The sequence below is a fragment of the Bos indicus genome, chromosome 5 (genome assembly GCF_029378745.1).
Source record: "Bos indicus isolate NIAB-ARS_2022 breed Sahiwal x Tharparkar chromosome 5, NIAB-ARS_B.indTharparkar_mat_pri_1.0, whole genome shotgun sequence".
Classification (NCBI taxonomy): Eukaryota; Metazoa; Chordata; class Mammalia; order Artiodactyla; family Bovidae; genus Bos; species Bos indicus.
The window spans coordinates 65,700,257-65,720,509 of NC_091764.1; positions in this window are offsets into that span (position 1 = coordinate 65,700,257).

Consider the following 20,253-nt stretch of genomic DNA (forward strand, 5'->3'; position numbering starts at 1 on the left):
TGCCTGGCCAGACAAAGGGAGAACCGGAACTGGGATTGGAAAACACAGGAATGATTACATTGCATGTTTCCTGAGACAAATATCCCATTTGTTTCCAATCATTGTAATTAAGTTGTTGGCTAACTTTTGGGGACGGCTCTGTTTGTTCCCAGCATATAAAGGCAGTAGATATTAAACGTCCTTTTTCAGGAGTTAGCCATGTAACTTCATCCCATATTTGATAAACGTCAGGTAAAAAGCCATTAGATCTAGACCTATTTACCTTATATGTAGCAAAATAGTCATTGAACCGAGACAATGTATAATCAAAATTAAAAGTCACATTATGTCCATAGTTAGAGTACAAAGTGTTGCACCAGTCCATTTTAGGGTTGGTAGATGTCATCAGATGACGAAGAGGCATCGCATGTGATTGTTGTCGAAGGTATTCACAGACTTGGAGAAAGTCTTTTCCTTGAAGTGGGGATGTCCACCACGGGAAGCCTTCCACTGACGAAGAGGGGAGCGCTCCGCAGACCCAGCAGTTAGACCGATTGTGGAATGCAGCATAGGAGTGAGCCCAGGACAAGAAGACATTGTCTTGAGGATCCAAGGGCAGACTCAGGATATTTGGAGTCAGCAGAAGTAGACTCACATAGATTATCAGGCCCATCCACTGCCCTGTGCTTAACTCTAGAGCTTGGGTCAGGGCCACAAGCTCCACTAACTGAGCACTGGTTCCCTGGGGGAGAGATTTTGCTCCCAAAACCTGTTCAGCAGTCACCACGGCGTAACCTGCTTTACGCTTTCCATCCTGAACAAAAGAACTGCCATCTGTAAATATTTCCATGTCCGGATTGTCTAATGGGGTATCCTTTAGATCTTCCCGAGCTGCATAGTTTAAGGTTAGGAATTGAGAACAATCGTGATCAGGTGTTTCATTTTCCTTCTCAGGAAGGAAAGTGGCAGGATTTAAATTTCCACAAACTTTAAGCTTAGTTACTGGTCCTTCTAACAACAATGACTGATACTTAAGAAGCCTACTGTCTGTCATCCAAATATTAACCTTAGAATTTAAGATTCCACTCACATCATGAGAAGTCAGTACAGTAAGGTTTCGTCCATTAATTATTTTTAAAGCTTCAGGTGCTAATAAAGCCGCTGCCCCAATTACTCTTAGGCAGTGGGGCCACCCACATGAAACTACATCGAATTCTCTGCTTAGATAAGCAATAGGTTGCTGGTGAGGCCCTCGGGGTTGTGTCAAAACTCCCAATGCCACACCTTTTCTTTCAGTGACAAACAAATTAAATTCTGACCCTGTGGGCAAGCTCAGAGCTGGAGCTTGCAGGAGAGCAGTCTGAAGAAACTTAAAAGCCTTTTGAGTTTCTGGAGACCAAACCAGTTTGTCGGTTTGGGCCTGCTGAGTTTCAGCTATAAGTTTATATAAAGGCCGAGCAAGTTCCCCATAACCCGGAATCCAAATGCGACAGTAACCTGTGATTCCCAAAAATCCTCTCAATTGTCTTAAAGTCATAGGTAGGGGGTGATTTAGTATAGGTTTAATTCTCTCAGGGCCTATGGCCCTAGTCCCTTCTGATATGATTAGGCCCAGATATCTAACCGATTGTTGACAAAGCTGAGCCTTTTCTCTTGATGCCTTGTAACCACAGCCTGCCAGAAAGTTTAAGAAATCTTCTGAGGCTCGCGAACAAGCTTCCTCTGTCTCAGCACAGAGCAAAATATCATCTACATATTGTAACACCACTGCTTCAGAGCTATTAAAGTTTTGTAGATCCCGTGACAAACAGTCCTCCGAATAAGTGAGGACTGTCACGAAATCCCTGGGGCAAAACTGTCCAGGTTAACTGAGAAGCTGGCTGCGTAGGGTCTTCAAAGGCAAATAGGAATTGACTTTCTTCCGCCAAAGGCACTGAATAGAAGGCATCCTTTAAATCAATTACTGAGAAATATTTGGCCCGTTCAGGAATTTCAGACAATAGAGTATAAGGATTAGGCACCACGGGGTGTAAAGGAACTACAGCCTCATTTATTATTCGTAAATCTTGAACTAGTCTCCATTTACCATTCGATTTCTTTATACCCAAAATAGGAGTGTTGCAAGGACTGTTACAGGGAATTAATAGTCTCTGCTCCTTTAAATTTTCGATGATGGGTTTTAACCCTTCCTTAACTTCAGGTTTCAGTGGATACTGCTTCTTATGTGGAAATACGTGTGGGTCTTTGAGCTTAACAACTACAGGAATAGCATTTTGTGCTCGACCCACAGATTTTCCATCAGCCCATACTCTAGGATTTACATTTTGTTCAACTAAAGGGAGAGAAAGGGAGGGCTCCATATTCATGAAAACAGAGGCATGGACCTTGCTCAGTATATCCCTTCCCAAAAGGGGTGAGGGAGATTCTGGCACAATCAGAAACTCGTGTGAAAACAGCACAGAATCCCAGTTGCAAGATAAAGAATAACTGAAATAATACCTTTTGGCTCGTCCAGACAGTCCCATTACGGAAGCGGATCGGGAAGAAAGTGGGCCAGGGGCTTCAGTAAGCACAGAATAAGTTGCCCCAGTATCTAAAAGGAAATCGACGGATTGGCCCCCCACAACTATTAATACCCGGGGTTCCTCAGGTGTAATTAGGACGGGAGCTTGTGTGGGGACCCCCGGGCACCTTCAGTCCTGATTGTCTTGAGAGTCCGACCCCGGAGACCTTCGCCTCTGGGGGAATTCTCTCTTCCAGTGTGGTCCTTTGCAGACCGGACATGGAGCCGGAGGCGGCTTAGATGCCTGAGGGCAATCCCGCTTGAGGTGCCGCTCCTTTCCACAGCAGTAGCAAGCCCATCCCTTTTCACCTGGGCCCCTCTGGGCATTTTTCTCAGGCTGTTTAAGAACGTTTTTCATAGCCATGGCGAAGGCTTCCGCCTTTTCCTTTGTCTTTTTTTGCCTGCCTTTCTTTTCCTCATATTCCCTACCATAATAGACTGTCTGAGCCAGTTGTAACAGAGTACCTAAAGACTGATTTGGTCCATACGCCTGTTTTAATAGCTTATGGCGGATATCTGGAGCCGACTGAGTGAGAAATCTATCCTTTAAGATCACTTTTCCCTCTTCACTTTCGGGATCAATCTCAGTGAATCTGCGAAGGCCTTCTCTCAGTCTATCTAGGAATTTACCAGGAGCTTCTTTTTCCTCCTGTTCTATATCTGCCAATTTGCCATAGTTTAAAGGCTTAGAACGCGCCAGCCTAAGTCCCTCAAGAATACATCTAACAAAATGACTCTGATCCCATCTTCCTTTAGCTGTGTTGTAGTCCCAGTCCGGTTCTATAGTTGGGACCGCCTGATTCCCAGTGGGGAGGGCCGCTATCTTGTTCTCCCTCTTCCCTACTGATTCATTACCAAGCCACTCAAAGGAGTGAGGCTGGAATTGTTAGCTCCCATCTGTAAGAGAGAAAAAAAAGCGACCAGCGCCATTTTTTCTACCGGAGGCGTCCCTCCCTGCTCTAGATGGGGGTGTAGACAGACGTTACACCAAAAGCTTTTCCTTCCTGGTCGGACTTAGTCTGTCCCTTACCGACGCAGGCGCCGTACTCGTCCCTCCCGGTTCTACCACCGAGATGGGGTGGGGATGTACCAGGGGTAGACTTGATAGCATCCCTACTTGACGTCCAGCTCTTCACCCTTAACCTTGCTTGCCTCTGATGTCACCCGGGGTGAATCACAGTAAGCTTCCGGAATGCCTCCCAAGCTAAGACCATTGTGGGAAACATTCGTCACCTGAGTGCCTGTGCACGACCCTGAGTATTTCCTGACTACAATAAGACCGACGCGAACATAAAACTGAGATGGTCTTTCCAAGCATCACCACACCAGTATAACAGCCTCTTCTGATCCACTAAGAGCTGGCATTACCAAAGAAAAAAAACCCATCGCAGTCCCAATCTGAGTAACCTTTAACCTCAGAGATGTTCTGGGAGCTAGAGCTCCATCTAGCTTCCGAACTTTCGATTCCTAGCGAGGCTAGACACTTTCTTGACTACGAATCCAAGTTTGGGACCTAAGCCACAGTACACAGTAACAGTATAGATCACAAGTCCCTTGAAAGTCTATGATCCGATAGATTAGGTAAGTACTTCTAATTCCCAAGGAGTTATGAAATGGTCAAAGAGACCGAAAAGTTTGACCGAGAAAGGAGAGTTCGGTCCACACGCTTTGCCCATTTCTGGTCGGTTCCCGAAGGAGACATTGGGTGCCTCTTGGCATTGGCAGGTCGGTGCCTCTTGGCATTGGCAGGTCGGTATAATGCCCCGACAGGTTTCTGTCATAAGCCGTGTGAGATCACCGTGGAACCACAGAGCAGAGCTCCTTACTTGTTTCACGCAGGGCATGCCATTCATTCACACAAGCACACGGTAGAGTTAGTAAAGCACAGCAGAAAACGTGTTCGCTAAACAAAGAACTAAAGCTCCAAGCATCCTTACCTTGTCCTGAAGGATCCCGGACGAGCCCCCAAGATGAAAGGTTGTTGTTGAATCACACGAATACACCGGGATTCTTGGCCCCCGGAGGAGAAGAATTCAATCCGGGGCCAGAGACGAGGCTTGATCGCTCAGAGCTTTTGTGTAGTAAAGTTTTATTAAAGTATAAAGGAGATAGAGAAAGCTTCTGACATAGGCATCAGAAGGGGGCAGAAAGAGTACCCGCTTGCTAGTGTTAATAATGAGGTTATATAATCCAAAGAATGTCTGGAGGTTGTAAAGACCTCCTCCGACCTACTCCCATAATTTACATTTTAAGATAACACTGTCCTCAGGCAAGATACATCCTTGTAAAGACCAGGTATACTCCCATAATTAACTTTTTAAAATAACAGAAGGTTGAATCCAAAGACTGTCCTTAGGCAGGATACATTATTGGTATATAATCCTAAGGAATGTGGAGAAAGAAAAAAAGTTTGTCCTTTTTTTCCTCCTTGAGAATTCCAGACCCCTCTCTCTTTGGGGACCCCTAGACTCCCTATCAACCTGCCTAGGAAATGACTCTCTCAATATAACTGCCAACCTTAGTTCATCAAAGGCTTTTTGTTGTTTTTCAGTCCAATTTAGTGGATTTTCCTCAGGCCCTGTCAGGCATTCATATAAAGGCTGGGACATTTGGGGATATCCTGGAATCCAAATTCTGCAAAACCCAGTAGCTCCCAAAAACTCCTGGACCTGCTGATGAGTCTTAGGTGTTGGGATTCTCAGGATCACCTCTTTTCTGGACTGGTCTAATAACCTTGTGCCCTTCTTCAAAACAAACCCCAGATACCTTACCTCCTCCTTGCAGATCTGTGCCTTCTTCTTTGACACCCAGTAACCTGCTTCCATCAGCAGTTGGAGCAGTGCTTTCATTCCTTCCCAGCATTTTTCCTTGGTCTCAGCAGCCAGTAGCAGGTCATCCATGTATTGTAGGAGCCAACATCCATACTCTTCTGAATGGAATGAGCCCAGGTCAGAAGCCAAGGCTTCCCCCAAAATAGTTGGGGAGTTCTTAAACCCTTGTGGGAGACAAGTCCAGGTGAGCTGTTGCTTGGTGCCCCCGACTGGACCTTCCCATTCAAAGGCAAAGATGGGTTGTGACGCTGGGGCGAGGCATATACAGAAGAAGGCATCCTTGAGATCTAGGCAAGTATAAACTTTAGTTCTCGGTGGGAGGAGACTAAGTAAGGTATAGGGGTTTGGAACAGTGGTGTGTAAAGTCACAGTAGCCTGGTTGACTAGCCTGAGATCCTGTACAGGCCTATAGTCCTGTCTTCCTTCCTTTTAGACTGGCAGGATGGGTGTATTCCAAGCTGACTGGCACTCTACTAGAATGCCCGCTTGTTTCAATCTATTGATGTGGGGTAGTATGCCAACCTGGGCCTCTATCTGTAGCGGGTATTGGCATTTTCTTATCGGAATGGCGCCTGGCTTGAGTTCTATTATCACTAGGGCTTGATGTTTAGCCAGCCCCTGGGGGGTGGGGAAGTTGTCTTCCCCCCAGACCTCGGGGAATAATTGAGTTATCTCTCTTTCAAGTTCTTCCGGTCCACCTGGTTTTTCCTTCGGAGGCTCATGCAGCTCATCTTGCTGGTGGGGTGGGGGTGGGGGTGGGGGGCCAGGGAAGGTATTGAGAGAGAGAGCAAATAAGTCACAGTGCCCACCCAGAAGGTGGGCCTCTCCTCAGTACTGAAGAGAGATGTCAATAATTGAATGACATCATCCCATGTTGGTCGATGGGTGCAAAAGATGGTTTCCATCAATCTAGTCATACCTCGTGGCTCTTCTGAGGAAGGGGGGGGTATGCTTTTGCCAATTTAGTATGTCAGTTGATGAGAAAGGCTACAGGAGCTTGATGGTAATTACCATCCTCCCCTTGCACCGGAGGTTGTTGGACTTCTCTAAGAAGCATCTGTAGTGGTGCCTTTCCTTCCAGCTCTCTGGCAGAATGCAGTCTCTGCTTAATTCCAATGTCTCCCTCCCCTTGTACGGTAGTACTTCCTGGGAGCGGAGGCTAGAGCTTGGGGCGTATGACGTCAGCAGTGGTTGAATCCGGTGGGTTGTAGCCTGTTGCCCCTTCAACTAAGGTCAGAGCTTGCCAGAATGGTGGCTCTACAACCTGTAGGGCTGTCGGGAGGACTGGTGAAAGTGGAGGCTCTGGGAGGCTTACTGGCCTCTGGTCAGTTCCCTGTGGGGAAGCTCTCGGCACCGCAGGAGCATTGGTTGGTGGGATCATCATCCAGTACGGTGGCGGGGGGCGTTTCTCCCCCTCTGGATCCTGTAAGATTTCCTTCTCGTTGATGTTTTAGATGTCTTTCTTGTCCTGGCAGGCTTAATTGGATGAGGATAAAAACACAGATGAATTAGATACCCCACGTCCCAGGCTTCTCCTGGAAAGCCAATTCGTACAAAAAGTACTGATACACTTTTTTTTTTTTCTTTCTACCTTAACTAGTTTGAGGGATTGGGTGTTTCGCAGCAGATAGGGCACTTCCTGGGGGAGGGTAGAATACAAGCACACAAGGACCAAGTTTCTACTCCTAAAAACCCGCTGGCGATTGCTTGGTAATAATTTCCCCAAAATGGCGTGGACGCACCTCCTAAATGACCTTCACACATTTCCTTCCTAAACCCTAATATGCTTGTCAGCCTGTGTACCAAGCAATCGCTGCTGCCTGCCTATTCCAGGCTCCTGTGGGGCTGTGCCCCTTCTAGTCCCTCCCAGGGGGGTGATCAGGCCCCTTCTTCCACCCTGCCCGGTGGGTTCCTCCTCACCTGAGTGCTCAGTTCCCCTGCTGCCATCCACTACCTGCTAACGTGAAAGGTATGGGCATTGAGAAGCCGAATCCTTCCAGAAGGGTGAGGCACCTTCCCCCCTCTAGAAGATTCAAGCCACAAGGCCTTGGAGTAGTCCCAATGGGACTTGTCTCCTCAAAGTGAGGAGTTTCCCGGCCAATGCACCAAATGTTGTAGCTACGCGTTCCAGGAAACAAACTCACTCAGAAGGACGATGCAGATAGTGGAGTGCAGTTTATTATACCGGCGGGCCCAACGCAGAGTCTCCTCTTAGCCAAGGACTGTGAGCAGTTTTTGTGAAAACCTTATACACCCTAAGTGTACTTGCTCAAACCCTCCTCCCCAAATTCCTTGAAACTAGTCTGGACAAGGTAAAAGAGAGATATGATCAAAGTTAACCCATGATTCATGTGTCATAAGCCTAGATAAACAGTGAATATTTATCAATAGGCCTGTGGTCATATCCAGATAAACATAATGGAATTCATCACTTTGTTCTGTTACAGAGATAATTAGCATATACTTTTAGGCAACAGAGTCCAGGTACAAGTCCTGAGGCCTTTTATCCGGGGGGTCTGGTTTTCTATTGGTATGCCATTTCTATAGACACCAGGCACAAAGTTCAGAGTCCACTGGGAGGGTGACCATGTGTGTAGCCTAATGTTCGCAGCCTGGACTAAGATGGAGTCCAGCTCTGTCTGTTTCTTCCTTCAAGGACACACGAAAACTGGTTAGAACCACTATAGCCCAAGATGGTGGCAGATTCGAATTCCAGTAGACTTTGAGCCTCCTTATATGCCTGTGCATGCTAAGTCGCTTCAGTCATGTCTAACTCTTTGTGACTCCATGGGCTATAGCCCACCAGGCTCTTCTGTCCATGAGATTCTCCAGGCAACAATACTGGAGTGGGCTGCCATGCTCTCTCCAACCTTCCTGACCCAGGGATCGAACCCGTGTATCTTTTCCATCTCCTGAATTGGCAGGCAGATTCTAATGGCAACCCACTCCAGTACTCTTGCCTGGAAAAATTCGATGGCCGGAGGAGCCTGGTAGGCTACAGTCCATGGGGTGGCAAAGAGTAGGACACGACTGAAAGACTTCACTTTCTCTCTTTCTTTACCACCAGCGCCACCTAGGAAGCCCATTATATGCTCATTGTAATGCATTAGTGTATACTAAATGCCACACCCACAGATCCCAAGACAGTCCAAACATCAGTTTAGTTTAGTTCAATTGCTCAGTCGTGTCCAAGTCTTAACCATAAAAGGCCAAAAACTGAGCAGTGAATTTCTAATTTCCTGGAAATCCCCACCTATTCCCCAAAATAGTTGGAATAATCCTCCCATTCACTAGCCTATTAAATTACTCAGCCCATAAAACCTAACCACCCATACTTGAGGGCCTCTCAGCTTCTGAAATGACCCACACTATCTATGGAATGTGTATCTCTCTCAGTAAATCTACTTCTTATCACTCTGTCCTTTGAGACATGAAGAACCTAAGCTTCATTAACTCCTGAGACTATATGTGAGATTTTAATTAAAAGACGATAGGTTCATGGGAATTCCCTGGGAGTCCAGTGGTGAGGACTCCAAGTCTTGGGTTCAAGTCCCACTCTGAGTTTTGGCTGAGATCCAGTCCCATCTTAGATGAGGTGCGTGGTTTCAATAGGCCCAATCTAAGCACAGGCTCAGAAATTACATGACAGAAACCGAGAAACTCAAACAATTTCTGGAAATGAAATATACTTTTGCTCCTATTCATTTTCTCCTCCTCCACCAAGACCTCGTCTCATCACTTACTTCCTCTGCTAATTAGTCTTCAAATTCTCCCTCAGACTGAATTCTGTCCTAACCCATCAATGTGAACATCTTCCCGTTTTGTATTCACGTACTTCTCTCTCTATCATCTGAGAATCTGAAATATAAACCTACTACTTTCAGTTCAATGCAGTCAAACTTCCGTTCGTACCACACGTCTGAAATTTCTCTCATAGAGATAGACGTTCATTGACAGTTTATCTGCCCAAATCAATCCTTTTTCTTCTTGTGTTTGGTGTCACAGAGTCATTTACTCCCTTGGTGATCTCACCTATTTCAATAGTGTACTGCTCTTGCCACCCAGCCTCAGTCCACTGATATCAACTAAGTCAGTTTCCAGCTACCTACCTAGTAGGCCTAGGTTTCCTAGAAGCATCCTTTAAAAAAAAAAAAAAAAAAAAAAATATATATATATATATATATATATATAATATATATTTATTTACTTAATTTTGGCTGCGCAGCATCTTCATCGCTACATGTAGGCTTTCTCTAGCTACGGCTGCTCTTTGTTGCAGCACATGGGCTTCTGATTGCGGTGGCTTCTCTTGATGTGGGGCACAGGCTCTAGGGCAGAAGGGCTTCAGTAGTTGTAGCACATGGTCTTAGTTGCCCCCAAGGCATGTGGGATCTTAGTTCCTGAACCAGGGATGGAACCCATGTTCCCTGCATTGGCAGGTGGATTCTTAACCACGGAACCACCAGGGAAATCCTCCTGGAGCATCTTAAACTAATCATTAAACTGTTGTTGTACCTAAAACCAAACTCAAAATTATACTGCTGTTTCCTGGCTCAATTCATGATTCATAGGCACTGAGCCTCTTAAGCAGGAAATCAACTCCTTTTCATCTTCAGTTCTTTTCTCTTATTTCATTCACTCAATTGGCCACCAAATCTTTTTCTCCATCTACAATCCACTACCTTAGGTTGTTGTTCAATCACTAGGTCGTGTCCAATTCTGTCACCCCATGGACTGTAGCATACCAGGCCCCTCTGTCCTGCACTATCTCCTGGAGTTTGCTCAAATTCATGTCCTTTGTCAGTGATATTATTTAACCATCTTATCCTCTACTGCCCTCTTCTCCTTTTGGCTTCAATCTTTCCCAGCATCAGGGTATTTTCCAATGAGTCAGCTCTTCACATCAGCTGGCCAAAGTATTGGAGCTCCAGCTTCAGCAACAGTCCTTCCAATGAATTTTAAGGGTTGATTTCTTTTAGGATTGACTGGTTTGATCTCCTTGTAGTCCAAAATACTCTCAAGAGTCTACTTCAGCACCACAGTTCAAAAGCATCAATTCTTCAGTGCTCAGCCTTCTTTATGGTCCAACTCTCACATCCACACATGACTATTAGAAAACTATAGCTTTGACTATATGAACCTTTGTTGGCAAAGTTATGTCTCTGTTTTTCAATATGCTGTCTAGGTTTGTATTAGTTTTCCTTTCAATGAGCAAGCTTCTTTTAATTTCATGGCTGCAGTCATCATCTGCAGTGATTTTGGAGCCCAAGAAAATGACATCTATCACTGCTCCTGCTTTTTCCCCATCTATTTGCCATGAAGTGATGGGACTGGATGCCATGATCTTAGTTTTCCAAATTTTGAGTTTCAAGCCAGATTTTTCACTCTCCTCTTTCACCCTCATCAAGAGGCTCTTTAGTTCCTCTTCAATTTTTGCCATTAAAGTGGTATCAGCAAATCTGAAGTTGTTGATATTTCTCCTAGCAACCTGGATTTCAGCTTGTGCTTCATCCAGCCTGGCATTTCGCATGCTGTATTCTGCACCAGTTCAGTTTAGTTCAGTTCAGTTCAGTCGCCCAGTTGTGTCCAACTCTTTGTGACCCCATGGACTGCAGCACGCCAGGCCTCCCTATCCATCACCAACTACCGGAGTTTACTCAGACTCGTGTCCATTGAGTCACTGAGGCCATCCAACCATCTCATCCTCTGTCATCCCCTTCTCCTCCCGCCTTCAATCATTCCCAGCAAAAGGGTATTTTCCAATGAGTCAGCTCTTCGCATTAGGTGGCCAGAGTATTGGAGTTTCAGCTTCAGCATCAGTTCTTCCAATGAATATTCAAGACTGATTTCCTTTAGGATGGACTGGTTGGATCTCCTTGCATTCCAAGGGCCTCTCAAGAGTCTTCTCCAACACCACAGTTCAAAAGCATCAGTTCTTCAATGCTCAGCTTTCTTTATAGTCCAACTCTCACATCCATACATGACTACTGGAAAAACCATAGCTTTGACTAGATAGATCTTTGTTGGTAAAGTAATGTCTCACCTTTTTAATATGCTGTCTAGGTTGGTCATAGCTTTTCTTCCAAGGAGCAAGCATCTTTGAATTTCAAGGCTGCAGTCACCATCTGCAGTGATTTTGGAGCCCAAGAAAATAACATCTGTCACTGTTTCCATTGTTTCCCCATCTATTTGCCATGAAGTGTTGGGACCAGATACCATCTGCATTTTTTGAATGTTGAGTTTTAAGCCAATTTTTTCACACTCTTCTTTCACTTCCATCAAGAGGCTCTTTAGTTCTTCGCTTTCTGCCATAAGGGTGGTGTCATCTGCATATCTGAGGTTATTGATATTTCTCCCGGCAGTCTTGATTCCAGAATGTGCTTCATCCAGCCTGGCATTTTGCATAATGTACATTGTATACAAGTTAAATAAGCAGGGTGACAATATACAGCCTTGACGTACTCCTTTCCCAATTTGGAACCAGTCTGTTGTTCCATGTCCAGTTCTAACTGTTGCTTCCTGACCTGCATACAGATTTCTCAGGAGGCAGGTCAGGTGCTCTGGTAGTCCCATCTCTTGAAGAATTTTCCACAGTTTGTTGTGATCCACACAGTCAAAGGCTTTGGCATAATCAATAAAGCAGAAATAGATGTTTTTCTGGTATTCTTTTGCTTTTTTGATGATCCAGCAGATGTTGGCAATTTGATCTCTGGTTCCTCTGCCTTTTCTAAAACCAGCTTGAACATCTGGAAGTTCATGGCTCACATACAGTTGAAGCCTGGCTTGGAGAATTTTGAGCGTTACTTTACTAGTGTGTGAGCTGAGTGCAGTTGTGTGTAGTTTGAGCATTCTTTGGCATTGCTTTTCTTAGGGATTGGAATGAAAACTGACCTTTTCCAGTCCTGTGGCCACTACTGAGTTTTCCAAATTTGCTGACATATTGAACGCTGCACTTTAACAGCACCATCTTTTAGGATTTTAAATAGCTCAGGTAGGATTTTGTCACCTCTTCTAGCTTTGTTTGAAGTAATGCTTCCTAAGACCCACTTGACATCACACTCCAGGATTTCTGGCTCTAGATGAGAGACCACACCAGCATGGTTATCTGGGTCATTAAGACATTTCTAGTATAGTTCCTCTGGTTAGCATTTCCTAAAAGAACCAACCTGTCCTTAATCCCCACTACTATCTGGAGTCCATTCACCCAAGGCCTGCAGGAGTTTCACCACAAAGAATAAACCATCCTACTCATAAACTTTCTCCTTTTTCTTAAAGTTTTTTTTCCATGTTATATTCAATCACTTTACCATGTTGATGCAAATCCCCTCACACTGTCATCCCAGGATCTCCCAGCCTTATCTTCATGTGTTCCAGTCACACAGGACCACTTTTCTTCCCCCTAAGCAAAACAAGTTTATTTGAACACCAAATAATTAATTTCAGGTACTGAGAGTTCACTATATATATCATTAATCTCAAAGCATGTCTGACAACTTGTACATCTTTAATCAATGTTTGTTGAATGAATTAACCACAAATCTTGAGTGACTGGTTCTTTAATAAGACATTGAGTGAGTAAGCTAAAGTCGCTCAGTTGTGTCTGACTATTTGCTACTCCCTGGACTATACAGTCCATGGAATTCTCCAGGCCAGAATACTGGAGTGGGTAGCCTGACCCTTCTCCATGGGATCTTCCCAACCCAGGGATCAAACTCAGGTCTCCCATATTGCAGGTGGACTCTTTACCAGCTTAGTAAGTAAAATAATTGTTAAAGGACTGTCTTCTTCAAAAAATTACATTTGGGGAATTTCCTGGCAGTCCACTTGTTTGGACTCGATACTTTTCACTGCTGTGGGCCAAGGTTCAACCCCAGGTCAGGGAATTAAGATCCCAAAAGCTATATGTTATAGCCAAAAAAAGAGAAATTACATTTTTTTTTAATTCAAATGAGTGGGAGGCACACAACTGTTTGCTGTCCTAGTATTTCTTCTATTATCCTAGCCATTTTCAAATCTTGTCCAATTCATGTCAGACTATCAAAAGCAGAATAGCTTTGACAAAATCTTTTCCCCCCTTTCCTATAATATCTTTACTATGTACAAGAATAAATTCATGAGATCATAGTAAACATGAGCATATACCTTAGTTTTTCATAGATTATGACAACTAAAGCATAAACTACACCTCCTAAGAAAAATCTATGTAGGACTATTGAAGTAAATATTTAAGACTAGCCAACTTGAGAAATATTGACACCTGCTTATTTAACTTATATGAAGAGTACATCATGAGAAACACTGGGCTGGAAGAAGCACAAGTTGGAATCAAGATTGCTGGGAGAAATATCAATAACCTCAGATATGCAGATGACACCACCTTTATGGCAAAAAGTGAAGAGGAACTAAAAAGCCTCTTGATGAAAGTGAAAGAGGAGAGTGAAAAAGTTGGCTTAAAGCTCAACATTCAGAAAACGAAGATCATGGCATCTGGTCCCATTCATGGGAATAGATGGGGAAACAGTGGAAACAGTGTCAGACTTTATTTTTCTGGGCTCCAAAATCACTGCAGATGGTGATTGCAGCCATGAAATTAAAAGACGCTTACTCCTTAGAAGAAAAGTTATGACCAACCTAGACAGCATATTAAAAAGGTGAGACATTACTTTACCAACAAAGATCTATCTAGTCAAAGCTATGGTTTTTCCAGTAGTCATGTATGGATGTGAGAGTTGGACTATAAAGAAAGCTGAGTGCCCAAGAATTGATGCTTTTGAACTGCGGAGTTGGAGAAGACTCTTGAGAGTCCCTTGGACAGCAAGGAGATCCAACCAGTCTGTTCTAAAGGAGATCAGTCCTGGGTGTTCATTGCAAGGAATGATGCTGAAGCTGAAACTCCAGTACTTTGGCCACCTCATGCAAAGAGTTGACTTACTGGAAAAGACTCTGATGCTGGGAGGGATTGGGGGCAGGAGGAGAAGGGGACGACAGAGCATAAGATGGCTGGATGGCATCACCAACTCGATCGATGTGAGTCTGAGGGAACTCCAGGAGATGGTGATGGACAGGGGGCCTGGCGTGCTGAGATTCATGGGGTCGCAAAGAGTGGGACACGACTGAGCGACTGAACTGAACTGAACTTGAGAAAGTCAGATCATATGAGTTCCTATATTTGTAAATTAATTTAGAAACTATTCATAAGGGGAAGGAGGAAAAAAAAAGACTTAAAATTTTTAAGAAATTCTCACTCTCTTTGTTGTAATGGAAATCCCCAAATTTCTCAAATTCTTTCTTCTCTATGTCTGGAAGCCTAAAAATACCTGTTAGGAAGTATGATGAAACTGATGAAGTTTCTGGTTCCACTGCCCAAACCTGTAGTAACTTGTAATGAGCAGATATCACTCCCACAAAGGGCTCTGGCTTCTCTCTCTTTGAGTAACCAGAATTTCTAAACCTTTACTGAGACTTTCCCATCTCGGCATTTAGTGATATGGGGATAGTAGTACCTCTTCAGTTCAGTTCAGTCACTCAGTCATGTCTGACTCTTTGTGACCCCATGGACTGCAGCACACCAGGCTTCCCTGTCCATCACCAACTCCCAGAGTTTACTCAAACTCATGTCCATCAAGTCGGTGATGCCATCCAACCATCTTATCCTCTGTCATCCCCTTCTCCTCCTGCCTTCAATCTTTCCCAGCATCAGGGTCTTTTCCAAGGAGTCAGTTCTTTGCATCAGGTGGCCAGAGTATTGGAGTTTTAGCTTCAGCATCAGTCCTTCCAATGAATATTCTGGACTGATCTCCTTTAGGATGGACTGGTTTGATCTCCTTGCTGTCCAAGGGACTCTCAAGAGTCTTCTCCAACACCACAGTTCAAAAGCATCAATTCTTCAGCACTCAATTTTCTTTACAGTCCAACTCTAACATTCATACATGACCACTGGAAAAACCATAGCTTTGACTAGACGGACCTTTGTTGGCAAAGTAATGTCTCTGCTTTTGAATATGCTGTCTAGGTTGGTCATAGCTTTTTTTCAAGGAGCAAGCATCTTTGAATTTCAAGACTGCAGTCACCATCTGCAGTGATTTTGGAGCCCCAGAAAATAAAGTCTGTCACTGTTTCCACTGTTTCCCCATCTATTTGCCATGAAGTGATGGGACCGGATACCATAATCTTCATTTTTTGAATGTTGAGTTTTAAGCCAACTTTTTCACACTCTTCTTTCACTTTCATCAAGAAGCTTTTAAGTTCTTCTCTTTCTGTCATAAGGGTGGTGTCATCTGCATATTTGAGGTTATTGATATTTCTGCCAGCAGTCTTGATTCCAGAATGTGCTTCATCCAGCCTGGCATTTTGCATGATGTACTCTGTATACAAGTTAAATAAGCAGGGTGACAATATACAGCCTTGACGAACTCCTTTCCCAATTTGGAACCAGTCTGTTGTTCCATGTCCAGTTCTAACTGTTGCTTCCTGACCTGCATACAAATTTCTCAGGAGGCAGGTCAGGTGGTCTGGTATTCCCATCTCTTGAAGAATTTTCCACAGTTTGTTGTGATCCACACAGTCAAAGGCTTTGGCATAATCAATAAAGCAGAAATAGATGTTTTTCTGGTATTCTTTTGCTTTTTCAATGATCCAGCAGATGTTGGCAATTTGATCTCTGGTTCCTCTGCCTTTTCTAAAACCAGCTTGAACATCTGGAAGTTCATGGCTCACATACTGTTGAAGCCTGGCTTGGAGAATGTTGAGCATTACTTTACCAGAGTGTGAGCTGAGTGCAGTTGTGCATGGTTTGAGCATTCTTTGGTATTGCCTTTCTTAGGGATTGGAATGAAAACTGACCTTTTCCAGTCCTGTGGCCACTGTTGAGTTTTCCAAATTTACTGGCATATTGAGTGCAGCACTTTCTCAGCATCATCTTTTCAGGATTTGAAATAGCTCAACTGGAATTCCACACCTCCACTAGCTTTGTTCGTAGTGATTCTTCCCATGGCCCTTTGACTTCGCGTTCCAGGATGTCTGGCTCTAGGTGAGTGATCACACCATCATGGTTATCTGGGTCAAGAAGATCTTTTTTTGTATAATTCTTCTGTCTATTCTTGCCACCTCTTCTTAATATCTTCTGCTTCTGTTAGGTCCATACCATTTCTGTCCTTTATTGTGCCCATGTTTGCAGGAAATGTTCCCTTGGTATCTCTAATTTTCTTGAAGAGATCTCTAGTCTTTGCTATTCTATTGTTTTCCTCTATTTCTTTGCATTGATCACTGAGGAAGGCTTTCTTATCTCTCCTTGCTATTCTTTGGAACTCTGTATTCAGATGGGTGTATCTTTCCTTTTCTCCTTTGCTTTTGCTTCTCTTCTGTTTTCAGCTATTTGTAAGGCCTTCTCAGACAACCATTTTGCCTTTTTGCATTTCTTTTTCTTGGGAATGGCCTTGAGCACTGCCTCCTGTACAGCTTCACTAACCTCTGACCACAGTTCTTCAGGCACTCTGCATATCAGACCTAATCCCTTGAATCTATTTGTCACTTCCACTGTATAATCGTAAGGGATTTGACTTAGGTCATACCTGAATGGTCTCATGGTTTTCCCTACTTTCTTCAATTTAAGTCTGAATTTGGCAATAAGGAGTTCATGATCTGAGCCGGTCTTGTTTTATGCTGACTGTATAGAGCTTCTTCATCTTTGGCTGCAAAGAATATAATCAATCTGATTTTGGAATTGACCATCTGGTGATGTCCATGTGTGAGTCTGATGAGTCTGTCTTCTCTTGTGTTGTTGGAAGAGGGTGTTTGCTATGACCAGTGTGTTCTCCTGGCAAAACTCTGTTAGCCTTTTCCCTGCTTCATTTCGTACTCCAAGGCCAAATTTGCCTGTTACTCCAGGTATCTCTTGACTTCCTACTTTTCTATTCCAGTCCCCTATGATGAAAAGGACATCTTTTGGGGGGTGTTAGTTCTAGAAGGTCTTGTAGGGGTTCATAGAACTGTTCAACTTCAGCTTCTTCAGCATTACTGGTCAGGGCATAGATTTGGATTACTGTGATATTGAATGGCTTGCCTTGGAAACGAACAGAGATCATTCTGTCATTTTTGAGACTGCATCCAAGTACTGCATTTCAGACTATTTTGTAGGCTATGAAGACTACTCCATTTCTTCTAAGGTATTCTTGCCCACAGTAGTAGATAAAATGGTCATCTCAATTAAATTCACCCAGTCCAGTCTATTTTCACTGATTCCTAAAATGTTAATGTTCACTCTTACCATCTCCTGTTTGATCACTTCTAATTTATTTGTGGACCTAACATTCCAGGTTCCTATGCAATAGTGTTCTTTACAGCATCAAACTTTTCTTCCATCACCAGCCACATCCACAACTGGGCATTTTTTCACTTTGGCTCCATTTCTTCGTTCTTTCTGGAGTTATTTCTCCACTCTTTTCTAGGAGCATATTGGACACCTACCAACCTTGGGAGTTCATCTTTCAGTGTCATATCTTTTTGCCTTTTCATACTGTTCATGGGGTTCTCAAGGCAAGAATACTGAAGTGGTTTACCATTCCCTTCTCCAGTGGACCATGTTTTGTCAGACCTCTCCACCATGACCCGACCATCTTGGGTGGCCCTACATGGCATGGCTTATAGTTTCATTGAGTTCGACAAGGCTGTGGTCCATGTGATCAGTTTGACTAGTTTTCTGTGATTGTGGTTTTCATTCTGTCTGCCCTCTGATGGATGAGGATAAGAGGCTTATGGAAGTAGTGTCTCTTAGGAGTCGTTAATGTCCTGATAGTATGTACGACTGTATAAAGACCAGGTTCTCTGGGTAACAGTATTAAACTAGTATCAAGCATTCATCAGTACACATTTTTTCAAAAACATTTATTAACCATTTATTTTGTGCTGGTGTGTATTGTAAGCCCTGACCATTTTTTTTTTCCTTTTTTGTGATGCAAGAGCTTGATTCTTTTTTTTTTTTTTTTTTGTCCATTGCCACTCGGCATGCAGGATCTTCATTCCCCAACCAGGAGTTGAACCCATGCCCCTACAGTGGAAGTGCAGAGTCTTAACCACTGGACTTCCAGGGAAGTCCCCTGACTTAAGATTTGGTCACCAAGGCATCCAAGGATCACCATCTGAGATAAACATATTACCAGCCACACACTAGATAAAGAGGCATGTTTCTTTAAGAGATCTTTATTGACTTCAATAAATGACCATGTGGACTATTTGTTTTTTTTTTTTCTCTTCCCTTGATTTAAATTCCTGCTCCGTGCTATCTTTGTAACTTTCCCATAATCTAAAATTATTCCAAAATATTTATTAAAATTTCAGGAATCTGTCCCACCCCAATAAAAGCAGAACCCAGGCTCATTTGTGCCCTCGCTCTCTCTCTGTCACAGGTGTGCTTCTGACTTCACAGATGTGCTGACTTCACAGGTGTTTTGACTTCTTTCTCTGACTTCACAGGTGTGCTGTATGATTTCCAGGTTGTATAAGTAATAACGCCTTATCTTTTCAAAGTTTCCTGCTGGCTATTGCTAAAGGGCATCTTGCACTCAAAATGACCACACAGGCTGGTCCAGCCACATTGGTTATTGATACAGCCTGAGACCAGCCCACAACCTAGTGCTGGAGATACAAATATAGGGAGGTTTCGTTTCTGCCCACAGAATTTTGAGTCTAGTGGGTAGACTGAGATGTTACATTGTGAAGTATATAATAGAAGTAGCCCAGATGCTTCCAGATGCAGAAGAGCAGCACAGAGGGAAGACTTCCTGAAGAAGATCATTGTGAAGTAAACGGATTCAGCAAGTATTTATTAAGCACCTATGTCAAAGCACTGCTCCAAACCTGGGAGCAGAGCAGTGAACAAAGCAGAAAGAATACTCTTTCTAGCTATTCCAGGAGAATATATTGAAGAATGTTTTCCAAAAGAACAATTTAAATAAAACAAATCATATATCTTCAAAGGTTAATTATGTATTGATAAAAGTGAGTAAGCTCAGGCACCAGAAAAATCTGGCTCACTGTATAACATTTGCTGCCTTTGTGTGCAGAGGTAACTTCTCTCCATACCTGAATCTATTCACAGTTCAGGGATCCTTGCCATAATAAACACAGACACACACACACGCACACACGCACACAGTGTGGATCACCCAAATGGTGATCAACACCGCAGTGGTAACATCCCCATTATGAAAATGTCCCTTTGCTAGAGCAGGAATATGAGAAAGAGATTCTACTTAGCCCCTACCTCTAAGAGCATATTTTAAGTTCTTCTGTATCATAAAAGGGACATTGGAAGTTATACACAGTGCTTCATAAAGGGATGGTAGACATTAGTATGAATATGAGTTGAAACATAAAGAAGGCTGAGCACTGAAGAATTGATGCTTTTGAATTGTGATGCTGGAGAAGACTTTTGAGAGTCCCTTGAATAGCAAGAAGATCAAATCAGCCAATCCTAAAGGAAATCAACCCTGAATATTCACTGAAAGAACTGTTGCTGAAGCTGAAGCTCCAATAACTTGGCCACATGATGTCAAGAACTGACTCACTGGCAAAGACCTTGATGCTGGGAAAGATTAAGAGCAGGACGATAAGGGGGTGGCAGAGGATAAGATGGTTGGGTGACATCACCCACTCAATGGACATGACTTTGAGCAAACTCTGGGAGACAGTGAAGGACAGGGGAGTCTGGTGTGCTGCAGTCCATGGGGTCACAATGAGTTGGACACCACTTAGCAACTGAACAACAACCACCTTTTGTTCAGATAAATTTCCTGGACTGTTTCAGAGACTCTTGGAAGGAGAAGGATGGTGACATTCTCTTGGGTGGGATGATCCCTGAGGCCCTCTCATTCATTGAAAAAT